The sequence below is a fragment of the Macaca fascicularis genome, chromosome 3 (assembly GCF_037993035.2).
Source record: "Macaca fascicularis isolate 582-1 chromosome 3, T2T-MFA8v1.1".
Lineage (NCBI taxonomy): Eukaryota > Metazoa > Chordata > Mammalia > Primates > Cercopithecidae > Macaca > Macaca fascicularis.
In genome coordinates this window covers 104,686,504-104,708,064 of record NC_088377.1, presented here as the reverse complement: position 1 = coordinate 104,708,064, position 21,561 = coordinate 104,686,504, and the positions used below count along the sequence as shown (strand labels likewise).

Genomic DNA, 21,561 nt, shown 5'->3' with positions numbered 1-21,561 from the left:
GCCCTCCCTGGCTTTACAAGCTGTCATAACTTCACATGGATTACCTATTATTATCCTATAGTTCTTAAAATCTAAAATGACTTTTTTATTGAAGTTGGGTGTGTGTGTGTGTGTGTGTGTGTGTGTGTGTGTGTGTGGTGCTTTCTACAAAATAATTCATTAGGAAGTTGATTTTTCATCCATTATTGAAGCCATAATTTGAGGAGACTGTTTCTTAGAATATATCTACCACATGCCAGTGGAAACTAGTTAAAATATTTTTATTAAAGCAAAATAAAGGTTATTTTTGTTGTTTTTGTTTTCCCTTTATTCATCCAAACGTTTACAAACTCCCTATGATGCATCAGACACTGTTAAGTACTGTTGGGAGACAGTGACAAATTGGATACAGTTTTTGCATTCAAAGGACTTAAAATTAAAGGAAGGGTAAAACCTATAACTACCAATGCTCATATAAGGAAGAATGAGTGAGTCCTGAGGCCAAGATCCAAGAATATCTGAACGAAATCTGCATCATTCCATGGCACTACATCTACCATTAAATATCACAAAACAAAAGCTGTTCTTCCTTTCCCCGGAAACACGGCCGCATCAGGTCTACCCAGGTAGACCACAGAATGATGAACCGAAACAGCCCTTCTGTGGTTGATATACAGAGACAACTCCCATCCCCTGGTGGATAGAAAGGACCACATATTTTGAAAACTTTACAATAAGCCAAGTGTTCCATGCCTCACACACCTGCTGTCATTGGTTTCCACCCACTGATCCGTGTTACCACTGTGGTGGTTTCTACACACTGATTGGTATTTCTACCCAGTAGTCAAGGTGTTCCCCTGTTCTCCTTCCATAATGTTTTGTACCCTTTCACCCCTGCTCAGCTTCTCCCAGACCCCTCCCTCTCGACTTTTTAAACTGGCTTTCAGAGTCTTTCATCTTTAATTCCCTTGTAAAATGCTCCCTCTTCTTTGTTTGAACTATAAGCTCTTTGAAGACAGGAACCAAGCCTGGATGATACAGAGCAGACAATGAAAATACGTTTTGCTTTGTCAAGGAAGGATGATAAAGAAGAGAAAATAGCTTCTCTTCTTGAATACAGGAGTTTAGGAAACTGAAAAAAGCTTTGACACACCCACAGAGCAGCACGTTTTACCAAAGAAGGCTGAAAAAGTTCAATCCTGGGTTTCCTCTCCTGGAACTGTCTGAGACCAGTGAACCTTAATCTTCTTTTTTGTCCCAGCACACATGACAGTTGATAGTCACATGAATAACAGATTGTTGCGAGCAAAGTCAATTTATCTGGAATTCTCACATGATTGACTTTCAAACCACCCTTCTGTCTTACTTGCTATGCAAGTGATTAAAAGTGAATCTAATAAAGAGATAATATTGAATCCATTCTAATCTATGGGGGAAAAGTAAACCCACTTGGCAGATTTTGCCATTTCATATTTAGTAACATGCTTCTTGAGGCAAACCAGTCTGTGGATGCTCCAACGTTGTCTTCAGCCCCTGGCCCGGCACACCCTCAGGACAGCTTAGCTTGCTGGCCACCTCCTGCTCCAAGACCCAGAAGTCAGAATCCACAGCAACAGGAGCTCTTCCCACATCTGGGGCCCAGAAATGGTTCTACTTTCTTCTTTCAGTGCATAAAGGATCTGTAAACAAAAGGAACAAAAGAAAAGCAGAAACATTATCAACATGAAAAGAAAACCATCCATTCTAAATATGTCCATTTATTTCAAAACAAAGCACACAAACATGAAGCTTTATTTCTAGTATATCCAGGTTTATGGTGCCTAATTTGTAGAGCATCCCATCTTGGGGGGCCAGCTTTTATAACATTTGTTGAGTAAAATTAACTGACTCGTGATTTTTCTTCTAGTGATGATCTGAATATGATTTATCTATAGCAGTCTGATTTATTTAATGAATAATAGCAGCCTGTCTATTTAATAAATCAGTGCATCATGTCAAGGGCTTCTGCCTGGACTTGAAGGTCGCCCTTCATGAGGAGCCAATGTTTGTAGTTTATTTGAAACTCAAATTGAACTGGGTGTTTTGTGTTTTATCTGGAATCTTATCCCTAGAGACCGTTGCTTGGGATTCACCAAACACTATATCCACTACTTCTGATCACAAGGATTTGAAGAAATAAGTACTTAATAATGGTGGCACGTCAAGTACTGGGGATCCTATCAAGAAGAAGGATTGGGGGACCTCTTCACATCTCAGAAATCACAATACAGCAGGGGGCTCTACTTTCTATATGGAAGGGGACCCACATCATCATAGGTGAGAAGAGAAGGCAGCAGCCAGCAACAAAATTAAAGATCAGAGAGAAGCCAAACCCTTCAGGAACCACAGCGGATACCGTCTTCTGGGCCGCGTACCGGGCCCCCTGTGCCACCCTTCCCTCCTGAGCCTCTGAGAAAGTCGACAATAAGACTGTAGTTCAGTGGTTTGAAAGCCATAATATTCTGACAGAGGCTCAATTTATGTTCAGCATTTTTTCTTTTGCATCCCAGTCAGGACTTTCACTCAAGTTCTCTTAAAGGAAGGTAAATATTTACAGGAGGAAAATGGCACTAGGTGCTTTGATAAGCTCAAAAAAAAAAAAAAAAACAGTTAAATTGGTGTGTGGATCTTTTTTTTTTTTTTTTTTTTTTTGAAACCGAGTTTCGCTCTTGTTGCCCAGGCTGGAGTGCAATGGCACAACCTTGGCTCACCGCAACCTCCACCTCCCGGGTTCAAGCAATTCTCTTGCCTCAGCCTCCCGAGTAGCTGGGATTACAGGCATGCACCACCATGCTCAGCTAATTTTGTATTTTTAGTAGAGACACGGTTTTTCAAGTTGGTCAGGCTCGTCTCAAACTTCTGACCTCAGATGATCTGCCTGCCTCAGCCTCCCAAAGTGCTGGGTTTACAGGCGTGAGCCACCACGCCCAGCCCGCGTGTGGAACATTTAATCACCATATCTGGAATATATAAACATGGTATATATTATCTTTGCCACCCCCTGCTTTTTTGTAGCCTCAAAATTTGATCCAAGACTGGGAGTTAAAAAGTCCCATTTTGTGTAATCAGGTTCTGGTTGAACATGATTGCTGAATTATTTTAAATTAAAGACATATGTTTGGGGGTTGAAGTATATGTATTATTTCAGGATGGTGTCCATTAGGTCTTATCCACAGGGGCTATCTTCAACTTTTGCCACATTCAATGCATTCTTTATACATCAGTATTTTCAAAATGGTGAATCATATGTAAGGGAAAATTGGAGGGAATATGGTACTCGTTAAATGGTGATTTTTTTGAAAATTACCTTGAATGCATTATTCAAACCTGTTTCCAGTCTCCCCTGCTAAGGGCCCACTGCTGGTTGGAAAAGTTCTGTGGGGGGAGAAAAAAGAATATTTTAAAGTCAATAACAATGCATAAATAAATAAAATCCTACAGTTGTGCAAGGCCCTTTTGCAAGCCTAAATCTTTGAAGACTTCATAACTGAATCAACATTTACTTTAACTCCTTGTCAGCCCTAAACACTTTAAATGTCTTAATTGCAGATCTAAATCATTGTGGCTGCCATCGGTTTTTCACTCTGAATGCAGATGTCCCTGAACTGAGGCTTTGTCAGGCTTCACCTCGTAAGGGCAGCCTGTCTATTTAATAAATCGTTGCATCATGTCAAGGGCTTCTGCCTGGACTTGAAGGTCGCCCTTCATGAGGAGCAGTCAGGGTGAGGGAAACTGTATGGCTGAGTTCGTCTGTTGGCCCAACCACAGCAGACATCCCTCTACTCCAAAGATCTCCTTCCTGCTAGAGCTGGCGCATCTGCTGCATGGTTATTCATTTGCACAGCTTTATGGAGGTACTATTTACATACCATAAAACTCACTCTTTTGAAGTCAAAACTCCATGATTTTTTTCATAAATATTCAGAGTTGTGCAACCATCACTGCAATCTAATTTTAGAGCAATTCCATCACCCCCGAAATAAACCTCGTGCCCATTTGCAGTCACTCCCTCTTCCCACCTCTGGCCCATGGCAGTCACTAATTTTTCTGTCTCTTATAGATTTGCTTTTTCTGGACATTTTATATACATGGAATCATACAATATGTGATCTGACCTTTTTCACTTTGCATAACTTTGAGATGTGTTCACGTATCATGTAGCAATACCTTTTTTCATTGCAAGTAATATTCCATTGTGTAGATATACCATATTTTGCTCACCCAGGCATCCACCGATAGACATTCATTTGGGTCACTTCCACTTTGCAGCTGTTATGAAACAACCTTCTGTGAACATATGGGTATTTTTTAATGAATCGAAGGTCAGATTGCTATCGTCATTCGCAGTCAACTTTAAGTTGAGCTTACTCTTTTTTCAAGAAGTTACCCATATTTTTGTTAAAGCTGCCTGTTGGAACATTCCAGAATAAAGTAGACTCCTGAGTGCTTCAAAAAATATTATTTGTCAGAGTGAGACCTTCGGTGATTCCATGGCATGAAGTGGTTAAACATAAGGGAGGGAACCATTGGAAGGAAGTTTCAAGACCAAAAGCGATTTGAAGAGCAGCAGGAACCCCTTCTATGCCAGTCATGACCCAGAGTCTAAAGAGCTCAGACCCACATGCGCCTGCCATGCAAGTATTCCTTCTGGCAGCCTCAGCACTGCCTGACTTCTGAAAGCCCTGCTGACTTAAATAACGTGGGGGCTACTCAGGGAGAAGTCAAGTTGGAAGTGGCAGGGGAGGTGAACAGGTCATAACACAGGGAACAGAATTGTCAGGTTTTGTTTATTTTCATGTCTTCTAAGACTTCAGCGACTGATAGGAGAGGCCGACCATTCTTCCATCGAGGAAGGAGTGTTGTACTTGATGCGGAAGCAGCTAGATCAAAAGGCGCACTTCTACGTTGCCCCAAATCACCCATCTAGAGCCATGAAAAATCCGTGTTATGAGAAATCCTTTCCCCAGAAATCATCATGGAAAGCAGGCATATAAGAAGCAAGCTGGTTTAGGAAATGTGATGTTGATCAAAAGGAAAGCCCCGCGTCCTGGGCCTGGCACAGCTCTAACTCTGACTGTGGCCTTGGGCAGGTCACTCACCACTCTGGGCCTCGGCTTCCTCATTGTGAAATGAGGGAGACTGACATCTGGATTTCTGCCTGAGGCTTTTTTCCCACATCCAATATTCTGTTTCTCTGACGACTGTGAAAACTGATACTTTTGAAACCCATATTTAAAAGTGAAACCAGTATCATCATCCCGTTGGCAATCAAGCTACTGATGTCAAGAGGCATGACCTGGAACGCCAACTGGTGAATAATTAGCATGAGGAACACAAGGTTTTTAAAATGCTTCCCAGTGGCACCCCTACTCTGTTTTGCAGATGGAAACATTGTGGTTGATTTTTTTTACATATTATCTTGCAGGTTGTTTAGCTTCTTTGTGTCGGAGTTAGGAATTGACCCAACATTTTAGGGCTTCCAGACCTTTACTGCATCAATCAGATTGCCTAGGAGAAAAGAAAACAATCATTCAAGAGCCTGTATAAAATAAGCCGGCATTAAAAAAAAAAAAAGAAAAAAAAAAAAAAAAAAAGAAGAAACTCTGACCTTCTAGCCAAAAACAAAAAGCCGTATTTTTCTTGTTTTTACTTTATGATTTAGGTTCTTATTGGAATGATGAGATCCTGTTGGAGAAAGAGGATGAAGGGTGGTTACAGTCTGATAATAAATGATGAGGCTGATGGACTCCCAAGAAGAAAGAATGTTCCTGTTGAGAAGAACGTCAGCATGTCTCTTCCTCCCTTTTTCTCAGTTGCTTATGTTCTCTCTTGCCCGTGGAGCGATCTGACATCTCTTGGCCAGGCTCTCAGACACATAGCCAGCTTCCGAGGGCTTAACATGCTTTCATTAGGACTTTCAAGTACATATCTTGCTGGAAGCCAACAATCTCGGTACACTTCCCCATGGCAACAACCAGCGTTGGAGTTCACAGGGACGCCTGCTCCTTTGAACTCCATAAAGAGTATTCCAGAGCCCTGGATTTTGACTGTCCTCCAAAGCCAGTGGCCAGCCTGGTAGTGAAGGAAATCTGGGGACAGATGGTATGAAATTGAAATCACATAATTGCTACCCTCTCCCAAATACTGGCCTATTATGTTGGCGAGTCTCCACAAAGCTCTGTGGCACTCATGCTGGTCTTGCTGGAGGGCTGCATCTTAAACATGGGTGCCTGAACATCAGGGCTGATGAAGAGCTGGCCCATTAAGAGGAACTGCATCAATGTCGTGTGGTCCCTCCGTGACCATCAGATCCACATGTACATTTGAAGAAGTCCTCATGCCACTGGATCAATGACAAGGTCTCTTTCAACTTAGACCCATCTGTTGTTGAAGAACTACTGTATTTGTGAGAAGCCATTCTGAGGTGGAAAGGGAGCCTGATCTTTGGGGGAAAACATGGCTACAGGGGTTCTTTCCTCTGAAAATCTGTAAATGTAGCTAAAAGTTACTTCAGGAGAAAAACCCATCGGTAGCAAGCACTTGGCATCATGGAAAGATCCCGACATCGTCTTTTGATTTACTGTAGATGTCTGGCAATCTCTCTTTGCTTCCCCTCTCTCATTGTAAGATGGTCAGTGTTTGTGTTATAAACCAACATTTGCCTGACTGAGCTGAATTCTTGTCAACCTCTGAAACTGCTGAGTGGGGAATGGAAGAAAGTGAGGGGAGGAGGAAGGCCCCTGGTGCACCCTAGAGGAACAGCCCAGATTCCAGTTGAAATCTACATGAGGCTGGCTGATTCTGCTTCTTCCAATCCTCAACTTTCATCAATGCCAGCAACAGCGTATGGGGCAATAGGATGCTTTGGTTGGCATCGACTCCTGTCCTGATAGTGTTAGTTTATTTTCATGGCAAATAATTATATTCTCTCCTTTCCTAAATATTTCAAAATGGTGCAAATAATATATAAATCCATAGACATAAAAGTCATTAGATTCTTCAAGCAAAGGATTTTTAAGAGTACACAAAATGACATATTAGATTTCTCCAAGCTCTTACTCAAAAAAGCAAATAAAAATTTATTTATTAAAACATGCTAGTCTCATTTTACCCTATTGTCATGCAAAAGGAGGAAGAAAGGCAGAGAATTCAGAGTTTAATAATTTGTATTTTAAAGTGCCTCTTCCACTGCTTATTACTTGGATGATTAAAAAGAGACTGAATTTCAATTGTCTTATTTGAAAAAGTCAGTATGATAATAGTAAATAAAAATAACAGCAATTTTAAGGGATTCTTGTAAACATCAAAAATGTTATTATTGTAAATATTAGTAGTGCATGCTTTGTAAATCATAAGGCCTTAAACAAAAACTGGTTATTATTGCCCATGGAGAATAAAAGTGAATTCACCAAAACATCTGGAAAAGGTTTGTCTTTTGCGCGGGGTTGTTTTTAGTGCAAGATGTAAAGAAAAATTCTGAAAATAGCATGAAGAGAAGTGAGCTAGTTTCAACAACTTCTTTGTCTGCATTTCTCTCTTTCTGATTATGTCTCCAAAACTTCCTCGCTTCTTCAGTCGAATTCTCTATATTTCAGAAACAGGGAGACATTGCTGTCAAAAGAACTCAGACTTGTGTTTGAGACAATCCTCCTGCCGTCTCCCATCTCTTCCAACACCTTTCCTCAGAGATCAGATACATTTTCCTGGCAAGATGTTCATTATCAGAGGTTGCTTTGCAATTTCCTACAATTTCTGTTCACCTGCAAATAAAACCATGCCTTTATTTTAGGATACAGAGAAAGCTTTTAAGAACAGAAATTAAAGTCAAGCGTGGATAAATTTTATGCATGGCAAATATAGACTTTGATAACATTGTCTCCATCAGGGTTTATTGTAAATGATTCATCACTTTCTTACTCATGTTATTGATAGAAATACTGGAGTTCTCAGTTTGTAAATTAATAAAACCCCTTATCGACAGCACAATATTCATTTAATAATATATTCCTAACACAGACCCATTGTATGAACATACATTGATTGCATTCTTAAATGGATCACATTACTGCATTTTTATCTATGGGGTTGGAATTATGCATCCCTCTAGAAGCCAGAAGTGCCATGAATTTTCTTTAGCTAATTCAGAGCGAAAAGGGTGAAAAGACTGGGGGCCAGGAGGCAAGACAGCATGGTGTTCAAAAGAAAGGGGGCTTAAGATTTTGAGAAAAGAGGCCTGAGATGCTAAAGCACTGTGCCTTCTTCAGCTTACACTGCCAAAAGTCTTTATGGAAAGTATAGTCTTTGGATTGCACTGGCCATCCTATGGCCAAAACAGTAAGATGTTCTTTAAAATGTTCATTTTCACCTACATGTTAAAGAGACAAGCAGCAAGCTTTAGCAATCCTGCTACCTAAGTAGTTCTGAACTTTTTCTAAGGGAGATGGGCAAGGATACTTTTGAAACTGATGAAGATTCCTCTTCCAAGCAAAAAGCAAATATAAAACATTGCCTAACAATTCAGGCATTTTATGAATTGCCTGAACCCCATTTACTTCAGTTATTAAAAATAGCTGGAGTGCTCCATGCCTCCTGAATGTACCCCTTTCTTAGCTATTTTTCACATAAATAATGATCATGTTAACAATGGAAGCTCTCCTTTATATGAAGTCATATGTCATAAATAGTATGTGATATGATTTATATGGTCAATAGTATCAATAAGTATCCTAGTCATATGTAATAAATAGTAATCTTTTTTCTAAACCTTTTTAGCCCTTAATGGTCAGTCAAGGACGAAGACATCATCCTTTTATTAATTTTTTAAATATCATAAAGTTAATAAAAAGTAAAACTATTTTCTGGAAAAAAATCCCCAATTCTTTGCTTTCCAGAAAGAATCTACATCTCTATATCTATTTATTTAACTATCAGTCATCACTGCAACCAACACTTTTCTAGCAATGAAACAAGTAAAATCAATGTGAGAGGAAAATCCTAATTAAAGAAATCCTAGCTAAAGAAAGACATAAAGGCCGGGCGCGGTGGCTCACGCCTGTAATCCCAGCACTTTGGGAGGCCGAGGCGGGCGGATCACAAGGTCAGGAGATCGAGACCACGGTGAAACACCGTCTCTACTAAAAACACAAAAAATTAGCCGGGCGCGGTAGTGGGCGCCTGTAGTCCCAGCTACTCAGGAGGCTGAGGCAGGAGAATGGCGTGAACCCGGGAGGCGAAGCTTGCAGTGAGCCGAGGTCGCGCCACTGCACTCCAGCCTGGGGGACACAGCGAGACTCCGTCTCCAAAAAAAAAAAAAAAAGAAAGAGATAAAGAATTTAGTAATTCCTTTGTGTGGAAAATGGGTGAGGAGTAAAGCTCTTTTATAAGAAACAATTTTTCTATGCAAATAAAAACTTAGTTTTATTTTTTGAATACAGTACTCTATTATTTTTGAATAATGACAGAAGACTTAATGTGCCAGTTTTTTCCTCGTTTAATGAGAACTAAGGGCCACCAATACTTTTTTTTTATAAGATACATCAAAAGCACATAAAGATCCTTCAAATTTTACCAAAGGTTTTCATTTAATTAAACTGACTTATTAAAAAGATGTTATTTTATTCTGAAATAAATAGTTGCATAAATTCATATTCTTCTTTGTTAACAATTTAAAAAACATTTCTTAGTATAAAAAATCAAAAGCAGCTATTGCCAAGTTAAACTTCAAAAATTAACTTCAAACAACTGAAAATTATAAAAGGCATGTATTTTGGTTTTCTTTATTGTATCCCCAGGTAAATTATGGTAAGTATAGTCTTTGGCTTTACTCATGCCATAAAGCCTCAAGTTACTTCTCAAAGAAACAAGGAAGAAAATAATTATATATGGGTAGATTATATTGTGAGAATACTGTATAAGTATACTTTAAATGGAGTTGCCAAGATGGTTGCTTTATATTTAAAAAGTTCATAAAACATATAATTCATAAGTGGGCTCTTCTGCATTAGTAGAGTGAATGTTTCATTTTCAGAATTACAGATGTATAAAAATCATACTTCCCTGCTTATGAAGTACCAGTAAACGTCCTCATGTTCTGTAAAAACTTAAATGCTGGAGGCCAACACTCACAAAATATAATAATATTTCTGCTAAAAAAGCCAACTTTTTTTTTAATGAGGAAAAGAAATCAAACATATACATCCTAAGTGCAATATTTCCAAACTTTTAAAAAAGGACAGTATGTGAAATTGCCAATTCTATATTTTTAATTTGCTCTTGTTTGCTGAAATAATTCTATTTACAGTAATGAATGGGATTGTTACATACATACTGATGTGACTGGCTCATATCGTCCTACCTTGCTTTGAAGGAAGCCAGCCCTTATTGGAAAAAGACAACAAGGTAAAATAAGAATTGGATTTTTTTTTTTAATGTTTATGAAGCAAAACAAACAAACAGATAACCTCACCAGAACAAAAAGCAGGAACAACTCTCTTTCTTTTAAACACCTGTTACCGTTAAACTCTGGGGACTTCATGCAACTGGGTGCCTGAGCAATATCCGTGGTGCGTGCCTTACAAATGAGTAGTATGCTAAGTTTCTCTTTCATAATTTGGAATGAAGAACTTTTTTCTTAGAATCAAATATTCCACTGGATAGGAGGATTCTCTGGTTGACTCACAAAATTCAAAACAACCCACAGTTTAGCTTGCCTTATATATGAATAATGTTTAAGCAGCAAACAACCACCAGATAAAATACTTTCTATAGAAAAATGCACTCTGTATTCCATCTCAGGGTGCCAGACGTAGCTCAGAACAACCCAGAGGAGTGACTAGCAGTTGGAGGGAGGAAGGAAGAACATGTTGGTCAGCTAATCTTGACCACCATAAATTCCTACATTCTGTAATGTTGTTTGGAAAAGGTAATATTGTCTACAGCCATACTACTCTGAACACACCCAATCTCATCTGAAAAGGGTAAAATTGTGACTCTCATAAGAAGATAAAATGACCTTGTTTCCAAGATTTTATTTAGCTCATTAATTAATAAGAGATAAATAAGATGTTATCATCAGATCAAAGAAGAATTCAACAATCCACATATATATGGGCAATAGGGAATGCCAGAAATAATTTACAAGATGCAAAAGGATCTATCTTCAGGCAATGATCAATTACATTCCACCAGATATAACAAATTTGACTTCTATAGATAAGAATTATTTTCCTCATTATCAGTTTTCTACAACTTTCAAAACTATAAAATAGCCCAAGAACAATAAAACGTGGAGGTAACCCCAATTATATCCATCTAATTAGACAGGACACTTTTCTTTTATCTGTTTCAAAGTACTTCATAATTTTCCCTGGCAATATATACAACAGTAGAGTCTATTAAGGCCATCACATCCTTGATGTTGTGAATTGGGAAGGAAATACTGAATTCCAGATAGAAATACTCCCACTGTCTATTAATAAAGGCTATAATACCAGTGCTGTCCAGTAGAAATACAATGCAAGCTACAAATGCAGCCACATTTTAAAAAACATAGAAATTGTTAATTTAATTGTTAAGTTTAATAAAATATGTAAATAACTAAATGCAAAGTATTATCTCAACATATAATCAATAAGAAAAAAAATCAATGAGATATTTTACATTCTTTTTTACATTGTGTGTCTTCAAAAGCCCATGTGTGTTTTATACTTACAGCACATCTGAATTCAGACTAGCCACATTTCATATGCCTTACTGGCCATATGTGGCCAGTGGCTACTGAACAGCACAGGTCTACAGAAATCAAACATTGGCGAGCTAGCTAAGCTTTGCAGGGTTTGGAATATTAATTAAAACATTTTAGGTTTGTCCCCAACTTATTTTCAAGATAGCCAGGTTCTCAGATATCCTCCTTTTAAAATGAAGCATGATCAACACCCGAGGAAATTATACAGGTATACCTCCGAGATATTTCAGATTCAGTTCCAGTCACTGCAATGAAGTGAGTCACACAAAAATGTTTTGGTTTCCCACAGCATACAGAAGTTATGTTTACACTATACTGTACTTTATTAAGTGGATAATATGTCTAAAAAGGAATGTGCATACCTTCATTAAAAACAGCTTATTGATTAAAAAAAAAAAGCTAACGATCATCTGAGCCTGCAGTGAGTCGTCATCTTTTGCTGGTGGAGGGTCTTGCCTCAGTATTGATGACTGTGACATATCAGGGTGGTTGTTGCTGAAGATTGGGGTGGTTGTGACAATTTCTTAAACTAACACAACAGTGAAGTTTGCCACATCAATGAACTCTTCCTTTCACAAGAGATTTCTCTGTAGCATGTGATTCTATTTGATAGCAGTTTACCCACAGTAGAACTTCTTTCACAGTTGGAGTCAGTCCTCTCAAACCCTGCCACTGCTTTATCAACTAACCTTATGTAATGTTCTAAATTGTTTGTTGTCATTTCAACAATGTTCACAGAATCTTCACCAGGAGTAGAAACCACTTTCTTTGTTCATCCGTAAGAAGCAACTCCTCATCAATTCAAGTTTGATTATGAGATTGCAGCAAGTCACTCACATCTTCAGGGTACACTTCCACTTCTAGTTCTCTTGCTATTTCCACCACATCAGCAGTGACTACCTCCACTGAAGTCTTGAACCACTCAAAGTCATCTATGAGAGTTGGAATCAACTTCTTTCAAACTCCCATTAAAGTTGATATTTTGACCTCTTCCCTTGACTCATGAATGCTCTTAACAGCATCTGAATGGTGAATCCTTTCCATGCAGTTTTTGATTTACTTTGCCCCGGTCCATCAGAGGAATCACTTTCTATGGCAGTTATAGCCTTATTAAATGTTTCTCTTAGATAGGACTTGAAAGATGAAACTACTTCTTCATCCATGGGTTGCAGAATGGATGTGGTACTAGCAGGCATGAAAACAGCATTAATCTTGTGCATCTCTATCAGAGCTCTTGGGTGACCAGATGCATTATCAATGAGCAGTAATATTTTGAAAGGCATCTTCCTGAGCAGTAGGTCTCAACAGTGTGCTTAAAATATTCAGTAAACTCATGCTGTAGACAGATGTGCTGTTACCCAGGCTTTGTTATTTTATTTACAGAGCCCAGGCAGACTAGATTTAGCATAATTCTTAAAGGCCTTGGAATTTTCAGAATGGTAAATGAGCATTGGCTTCAATTTCAAGTCACCAGTTGCATTAGCCCCTAACAAGAGAGTCAGACTGTCCCTTGAAGCTTTGAAGCCAGGCATTGGCTTCATCTCTCTAGCTTTCAAAGTGCTAGGTGGCATCTTCTTCCAAGAGAAAGCTGTTTCATCTACATTGAAATTTTGTTCAGTGTAGCCACTTTCATCAATGATCTTAGCTAGATCTGGATAACTTACTACAGCTTCTCCATCAGCACTTGCTAGCTCACCTTGCACTTATGTTATGAAGACACCTTCTCATCTTAAACCTCATGAACCACTCTCTGTTAGCTTCAGACTTTTCTTCTGTAGTTCCCTCACCTCTCTTGGACTTCATAGAATTGAAAAGAGTGACAGTCTTGCTCTGGATTAGATTTTGTTTCAAGGGAATGTGGTGGCTGGTTTGATCTTCTATAAAGATCATTCAAACGTTCTCCCTATTAGCAATAAGGCTGCTTCACTTTATTTTCATTCATGTGTTCACTTTTAATTTCCTTTAAGAGTTGTTTCTTCACATTCACAACTTGGCTGAGTGGTGCGGGAGGCCGAACTTTCAGCCTATCTCAGCTTTAAGCATGCCTTCCTCCCTAAGCCTAATCATTCTAGCTTTTGATAAAGAGACATATGACTCTTCCTTTCACTTGAACATTTAGAGGCTAATGTAGGGTTATTCATTAGCCTAATTTCAATATTTTTGTGTCTCAAGGAACAGGGAGGCCTGAGGAGAGGGAGAGAGTCAGGGAAGGGCCAATCAGAATGGCTGGCAGTGGGGCTGTCAGAACAGAATTTATCAATGAAGCTCACCATCTTATATGGGCACGATTCATGGTGTTCCAAAGCAGTGATAATAATGACATCAAAGATCACGGATCACCAAAACAGAAACAATAATCATGTAAAAGTTTGAAATATTGTGAGAGTTACCAAAATGTGACACGCAGACACTAGTGAGCATATGCTGTTGGAAAAATGGCACCAACAGAGTTGCTGGACACAGGATTGCCACAAATCTTCAATTTGTGAAAAATGCAGTACCTGCAAAGTGCAATGAAGTAGAGCGCGATAGAACGAGGATGGCCTGTGGCTGAAATGGCTGTCAGTGCAACCCCATGGATGTCCTCATTAGCAGTCTGTACCGGTGTCTTTTTCAAAGGAAACCATACTTACCCCTGTGGTGTCAGAGGGAGAAATGAACACACAGGGACATGGCAATAACCATAACAATAAAGGTAATATTGCTGTGCCTGTCACCTGAGTGTGACAGCATGCATCAAAAACATTAACTTTCTCATTTTCAAATCACTCTTGTGAGGTAAAGAGAGGTGGAATGCTTCTCATAAGCCCTCTTCCACTGCAGCATGAGGAAAGACTTTTTGCTTCTTAGCAAAGAAGCAGCTAAGGCATATCCAACTCAGCATCTCAGATACCACAAAGACCTCAACTAGTCACCAGAAGATCCAGCTCAAAGCTCCACCTCTGAAGGGAGAGAACCCCCTTCCTCAGGGCACAGCCCCACAGCATCCCGCAATGCTGCGGCAGCACGTCGTCAGTGCCAGGCAGGTGCTGAGGAGGAAGGTGGTAGGAGGAAGCCCAGCTTACCTGTGTGAGCCAGGGCAGGGATGGCTGCAGGAGGGTTCCCTCATCTCTGTATTTATTTACTCCTCTTTATTGTGCCTTCTCCCCACAGGGGTTTCTGAGAAAGGGATTCAAGTCCCAGGGTCAGATGGCCTGCTGGGATCCCTAATAAAAAATTATTTCACAAAGTAAAACGGTAACACTTGGAATTCTTCCTTTCTTGTCATGGTCCTGGTGCTTTATATAATCTGAACTAGGAGAACATAGGGCCGTGTGTGTGTGTTTGTGTGTGAGAGAGAGAGAGAAAGAGAGACAGAGAGAGCAAAAGAGAGAAAGACAGACAACAGAGAAGAGAGAGAACTAGCCAAAAGCTGGCTCTCAGACCCCAGTCATATCCTCCCTTGCCATTTACTTGGGATATCAGCTAAACTCAGTGCTCCAGGGACCAGTGGTCTCCAGATCGCCTTTGGGTCCTCTCCTCCCCCACCCTCACACCCTCTAGTGAACTTTCAGAAAAGCATGGAAGTCATCCTGCTCCCCACCCATCCAGCCAACTATCTGGACTCTGGTGGTCACCATGTGCAATCACCACCTCCGCTGCATGAATGGTACTTTCACCACCTGAGCGACACAGGCTTCCCATTCAACGGGCAGCGTCCGCCTGTATTTAACATTAGCTGCTCAATAATAACCCATTGAAGGAGTAGGCCCTATGATGTTTGTATAAGGAGACGGGCAGTGAAGAAAAGCCTCCATGTGCTGAATACAAGAAGGGGGATATTTCTTTCCTACTATAAACAGAAATGATTATAAAACCAGAGCCCAGAAAGAGCCCCTCAGCCTTCACTTTGGCATGAGGGGGTTTTGTTTCTCTGTAAGGCTACCTCTACATGCTGACTTCTCCAAGTTTTTACTGCATTCCAGGGAGGGAGATAGAAACCAAAGCAAATAAAGTGCCCCCAAAGGGCCCTCTCCTCCCTCTGAAAAGCTTCTATTTTTAATTCTCTGCAGCTTTTAAAACAGTCAAATGGGGAGGTTTCAACAGTCTGTGGTGGAAGAGGATGCCTGCCCTCTCTAAGGACACCCACTTTAGATAATCCCGGTTGGCCACGGGACACCAGGGCCAGGGCTGGGCAAAGGGGTTTTCTTGGCAGTTTCTTTTCAGCACATTTCTGTCATCACAAAGTAACTTTTAACAACTGTGTTTTCCTCTCTACAAATGAGAAGAAGGCAGATTTTGAGCGGGTGGTTCACTGCATGCAAAGTGTACCTGCTTCCCCCATAGCGTCTGGCTCATGCTACAAGTGTGTTTTACTGGCGCTTGGTGCTTTATAGAGATGCTAAACTGGAAACCAGGGATTCCTAAGCTCCCTGCAAAATTTCTCACATTCACCCCACGTCCACCTCACCAGGTGGGTGGCAATCATGAGCCCATCATTTTCAGGCAGGGAAATGGGCAAAGCCAGAAAAATGGCAAGTCGTTTTCCCAAGCGTGTCTTGGAGGATGTCTTGGAGGATGTTAGCAGGAAGAGTAAACATTTTTTCTCTGACTCTGTCCGGCTTGTGGGCTCATGGCTACTCTCTCCCAACCACACAATCCTGACTGTCACCCCGTGAGCATCTCTTAAACCACATACCATGCACTCTGACCCTTCAAAGCCTGAAGTGCCCCCACACAGGTCTCCTGAGGTTGAAGCAGCTTTGGGCACCCGTCGCATGGTGAGCACAGAAGAGCAGGATTGCAGAGGATTTCCTCTGCTTCCTCCTAGGCCACCTTTGCAGAGCTGTCTCTAATACCCACAGGGCCTACTTTCAAAAGGACATATTTAAAGCAATTGGCCATAGAAAGCTCTAGATCCAAATAACCTTTCAGGGTTCTTAAGGACAGGACTTGAAGCTTGGGGAGGAAGCAGCAAATGAGCTCCAGGTGTGAAGGGGATGAGACATACTCCAATGCAGTGGAGAGGTAGGAAGCCCAGATTTCAAAGTTATTTCTACCTCCTAAGTTACAACCATTACATCAAGAATTTAAATCTTTAGCCAAAATGCCCTATTTCCGAATACAGATTTTTTCGTTGGCAAAACCCTACTTATAAATGTCTCCTGAGCTCTCCTCTCCAGCTTTTAGAACTCAACCAAAGCCCATTTTACATGAATGAAGGAACAAAGCAGTAGAAAAAAAAAATTAATGTGCCTGTCCATCCTTTGTCCTATGATTTTTTATCAACTTTGAATCCAGCAAAACCTAACAATAATTCAGCCGTGAACTTGCTGCATAAACTGGAGAAATTTGGAGCATATGTTTCCAATTCATTTACACTTGGCTCATCAAAATATGTTGCACTTAAAAAAAAAAAAAAGCAATCTGATGTTTAAGGAATTGTTTCCACCTTTTAAAATAAGCCTTTCTCAATTCAAAACAGGAAGCTGCAGAATGCTAAGAGAATAGAAACTCAAATACAGGAAGGTTCAGGGACGGTTCAAAACTCAGAGCCATGAATTTAGAGAGGGTTCAAAAGTTGGCAGCATGAACCCTCTCATCCCCATCCACAAATAATAAATATCACAACAAGGAAAAGGAGAAAGGAGAAAGCCACTGGAAAGCCATAACTTATCCTGGCTCCAGACTTATAGTTCTCTCCAATAAACCAGGAGTTCTCGGAGAACTTAGGTTGTGCTGCCTGCAGGGAGCTGAGCTACTCTTGTGTCATAAATTACCTTGCTGGGGATAAACTTTCCTGCAGGTTCAACAGACAGGCAGCTCTGCAAGACCCATCACCCAGCTCCGTGCTTCCTAAATTATACTTCATCTGGTTGTGACATCTGAAAAGCTAGAGGGAGAATGATCACCCCAAATTTGACCTTCCTATGCCACTAGGTCTTTTAAAAAATAATAATAATAACTACATCAAGGGAAAAAAGATATAATAGCATCCTATTTGAAAACACAAACGGGTAAAAAATAGAGCTTCCTATACACCTCCCCAAATTATAGTATGATGTTTTCAAACGTGTCTACACTAAAGGTTTTTTTAATTACAATGTGACCCTAAGTTCTTCCCCAACTGAAATAGCAACAGTGAAGCTTAAAGTCATTGAAGTGAGAGCAGCAGGGATTAACTTTTCCCCTCCTTTCTTACTTTGCAATCAGCAACAACCGCATTCCAGTTTTCCAGTTGTATTCAGATGTGTACACACAGACAGACACATGCACTCAAACATCTGAGAACCCAGACTATTTAAGGAAGTGGCTACAGTGCCTTGAAATGTGATCAAGCCTCTGAGAACAGGTATCAAGCCAAGAGAAATAACTCTCATTCGTAAAGAGTTCTCTAATAAATCAGAAAGCCTTTTCTTCCACAAATCACCTGACATGTTTAATTTATCTGCTTTGACAGAATTGTGGCAAGCAGATTGACCACTGGCACAATTAGAATGGGCCTTTGTGACCAAGGGCAGGATATCAAGCATGGAAAGGCACAGAAAAGGAATACACACAGTACGTATCCTATAAATGTTTGTGGGCCAGCTCCGTGTGATGGAGGATGCAAAAGAAGAGAACGAAGATTTCAGATTTCACAGGTTTACAACACATCGAGCCAATGCATAGACACAGTAACCAGTCTTATTTAATCCAAGAAATTTAACTTAACTGGTTTGCTTCTTCCTGGAATTTGGCCTCAGTCATAAACTCTAGGGAATTGCAAAGGCTTATTCATTGTTGCTTCTTCATTTTACTTATGGAATACAAGATTTACAAGGAAGAGTAGGAGGAAATGTACTCTTTCTAATGTCTGCACCTTCTGAACTTGCGAACGCAGTGGATTTATTAGTGTCAGCTGGCTAACCTTGCATCTGGTCATACAATTTGTTTTGAAAGAAAAAGCTTTTACCTGGAGGAAAAAAAACACACCTTGATCCTGCCAACAAAATGGCTTTTAAATACCTACGCTTTATTTATTAAGGAAAAACGACCACAGTTACTAGCCCAATGTTCCCTTCCCTGCACCAGCTGCTACACTCTAATTACCAAGGCTCCCCTGGCATCGAACAAGAAGAGACTGTCTTCACTTCACTTCTAAATCTTTATGTAAAGTAGGGCTAAACTATCACCAGTTATACAGGTGAGTAAACTGAGACACGGACAGAGATCAACTTATTTTCTTCAAAATTAGCTAGTGGCAGGGCCTAGGCTTACACCCATTCTGGACTCCAGGTGCATGTTTTCAACTTCCTTGCGAGGCCACCTCTGTGTGAGCCCAGTTCCATCACTCTTCTTGCAGCAAGAAGATTATTACTGAATACCCAACGGGCATTCAACTTATCATTGATCATATACATATACCTTAATTATTTTTGTTCATTTACCTTTTCGTATTTTAAGATAATTGAAATATAATACACATAAATAAAAGTGCCTAAGTATTCAGTCTCATGAATTTTCCACAAGGTGCATGTGAATCAACACCCAGATCAAGAAACAGATCATTTGAACCCAGAAGCCCCCTCCTTTTTACCCTCTTCATTATACTCCTGTCTTCATTCCCAGACAATATATGCCTTTCCTTTTGTTGGTGGCAGTAATAAATTTGGTTATAAGCACATGCTTTGGAAGAGATTATCTGGGTTGAAATCCCTTTTATAAACTTTGTGTCCTTGGGCAGGTGGCTTAATTTCTCTGTGCTTCAGTTTTCTCATCTCTAAATTGGAATTTTTTTGGGGGGAGTGGGGGGACAGAGTCTCTCTCTGTCACCCAGGCTGGAGTGCAGTGGCGTGATCTTGGCTCACTGCAAGCTCCGCCTCCTGGGTTCACGCCATTCTCCTGCCTCAGCCTCCCGAGTAGCTGGGACTACAGGCACCCGCCACCACGACCAGCTAATTTTTTGTATTTTTGGTAGAGACGGGGGTTTCACCATGTTAGCCAGGGTGGTCTCGATCTCCTGACCTCGTGATCTGCCCGCCTCAGCCTCCCAAAGTGCTGGGATTACAGGTGTGAGCCACTGTGCCTGGTGTTAAATTGGAATATTAATAGAAACTCATGAGATCATGGGGAAGATGAAGGGCTATAATATGTATAAGAGCTCAGGAAAAGGTAAATAGAAAAACTCAGGGTAAACCCTCAGGAAGAACTAGCTGTTATTACTGGAACATTTCTCCTCATTCTCAGAGACTTTCCAGGGAAGACCAATAAGATGCAAAGACAGTAGAGCAAGGTAGATGGCAAGGGAGAGGGAGATAGAGTAATTCAATTAAGCATGTGTCTTACGTCAGTATGAAAAATAAATCCACCTCTAGGCTAGGGAGAGGATGAGAGACGGACAGGTTGAGGAAGAGCTCACTAGACAGTTTGCCAGTCACATAGAATCAAGTTTCTAAAGTAAAACTCTTATTTGAAACATAATGTATTTTCTCATCAGTCCTACTAATGCCCCGTATGTGTGCAAATACACATGCCAAAGATGATAGGCATGAGTGCTCTTTTAGATCACCCATGGGCCTTCCACTCCCACCATGACTCCTAATAGTCTAGAATTAGATGTATATTTGCTAGCTTCCTACACTAAAAAGAAAAAGTGTGTAATTTTTTCCATCCAATTCACAGCTTAATTCCTTCTGCCTACTATACTTCATTAACTAGGCCATTTTGACTGACAATGCAAAAATCTCTATTTGACATAGCTTTTTAAGTAGAACAGATTCAGGCATTTTTTTTCCATGTTACATTTCTTCACATTTTGAATCACTTAAAATATTTTTGATCCATTTCATTTAGCACTTTTCAAAATTCTCTGCAGTGTAAATCATAGGCAATAGGTAGCTTAAAGCACAGTTTCCAAGAAGCCAGTTGCCTCAGGAAAATAAAAATACAGGATAGATAATTTGCCATGCAAATTTCTTTTTATGTATTCTCACTGAAACAATGCATTTGCTGGAACTTCTTTCTTAGGTCTGCATGTTTTATGTAGACATCAAAATATTCAACCAAGTTATAAAAGTCAAAAAAGAAAAGAGAAAGAATAAAAACATCTTTCATGTAATATTAAAAATGGCAAACATTCAAGCATTCAATATTCATTTGAATAATGAGTTGACTACTGTAAAGAATTAACATAGTTTAGATTCTCAGCAGTATCAGGCAGATTGAGGTCTGACATATTGACATTATTAAGTTGCAATAGGATTTAGGAACACTCAAAATAGACAGGAAAAGAGGCCCATGCTTGGTTTCTTCCCTCCTTCCCTCCCTCTCTCCCTCCCTTCTCTCACTCTCTCTCTCTCTCCCCCTCTCCTTACCCTCCCTCTCTCTTGCCTCTGCATTTTTTCTTTTTTTGCAGTGTTTGTTGTGAAGTAAACAGATCAGAGATGAATATTAAACTCTAATACGCTGTGCACTCTTAAGCTCTAATAGATCTTTTTTTTAGTGCAATAGAGATAATGTTACTTACAGAGCCTTTCAACAACGTGGCCATATGGCTGGCCAGACCCTCTGTCTAAAAGGAACAAAATGCTTCCTTCCTGGGTGGCTGGCTGTGGGCTGGAACAGTACATGATGTTCAAGATAAGAAAACGGAAGTTCCTCGTGCTGAGCTTAACCAAATGAGGTAAAATAAGAAATGGAAAGACAATGAGAAGCTGCCTTATTTGCAGCCTGTGTCAGAGCCAGCGCAGGGATTTGGAGTGGAACAGCATCTCTCTCAGTCATAAGCGGGAAGGCCTTGTCCCAGCTCCTTAGCTCCATGTAGATATAAATATGAGATG

At 40.1% G+C, this 21,561-nt stretch overlaps 1 long non-coding RNA gene across 1 annotated transcript; it reads right to left on the bottom strand.

Annotated features, from left to right (window-relative positions):
- Positions 1 to 283: 283 nt before the first annotated feature.
- Positions 284 to 21,295, bottom strand: LOC102117451 (uncharacterized). Its single transcript, XR_001489524.4, has 5 exons — positions 21,249 to 21,295; positions 5,627 to 7,778; positions 4,240 to 5,526; positions 3,326 to 3,393; positions 284 to 1,658 (listed from the first exon to the last, which is right to left on the bottom strand). It is a non-coding gene; the product is annotated as an uncharacterized lncRNA (long non-coding RNA).
- Between the last annotated feature and the right edge of the window lie 266 nt (positions 21,296 to 21,561).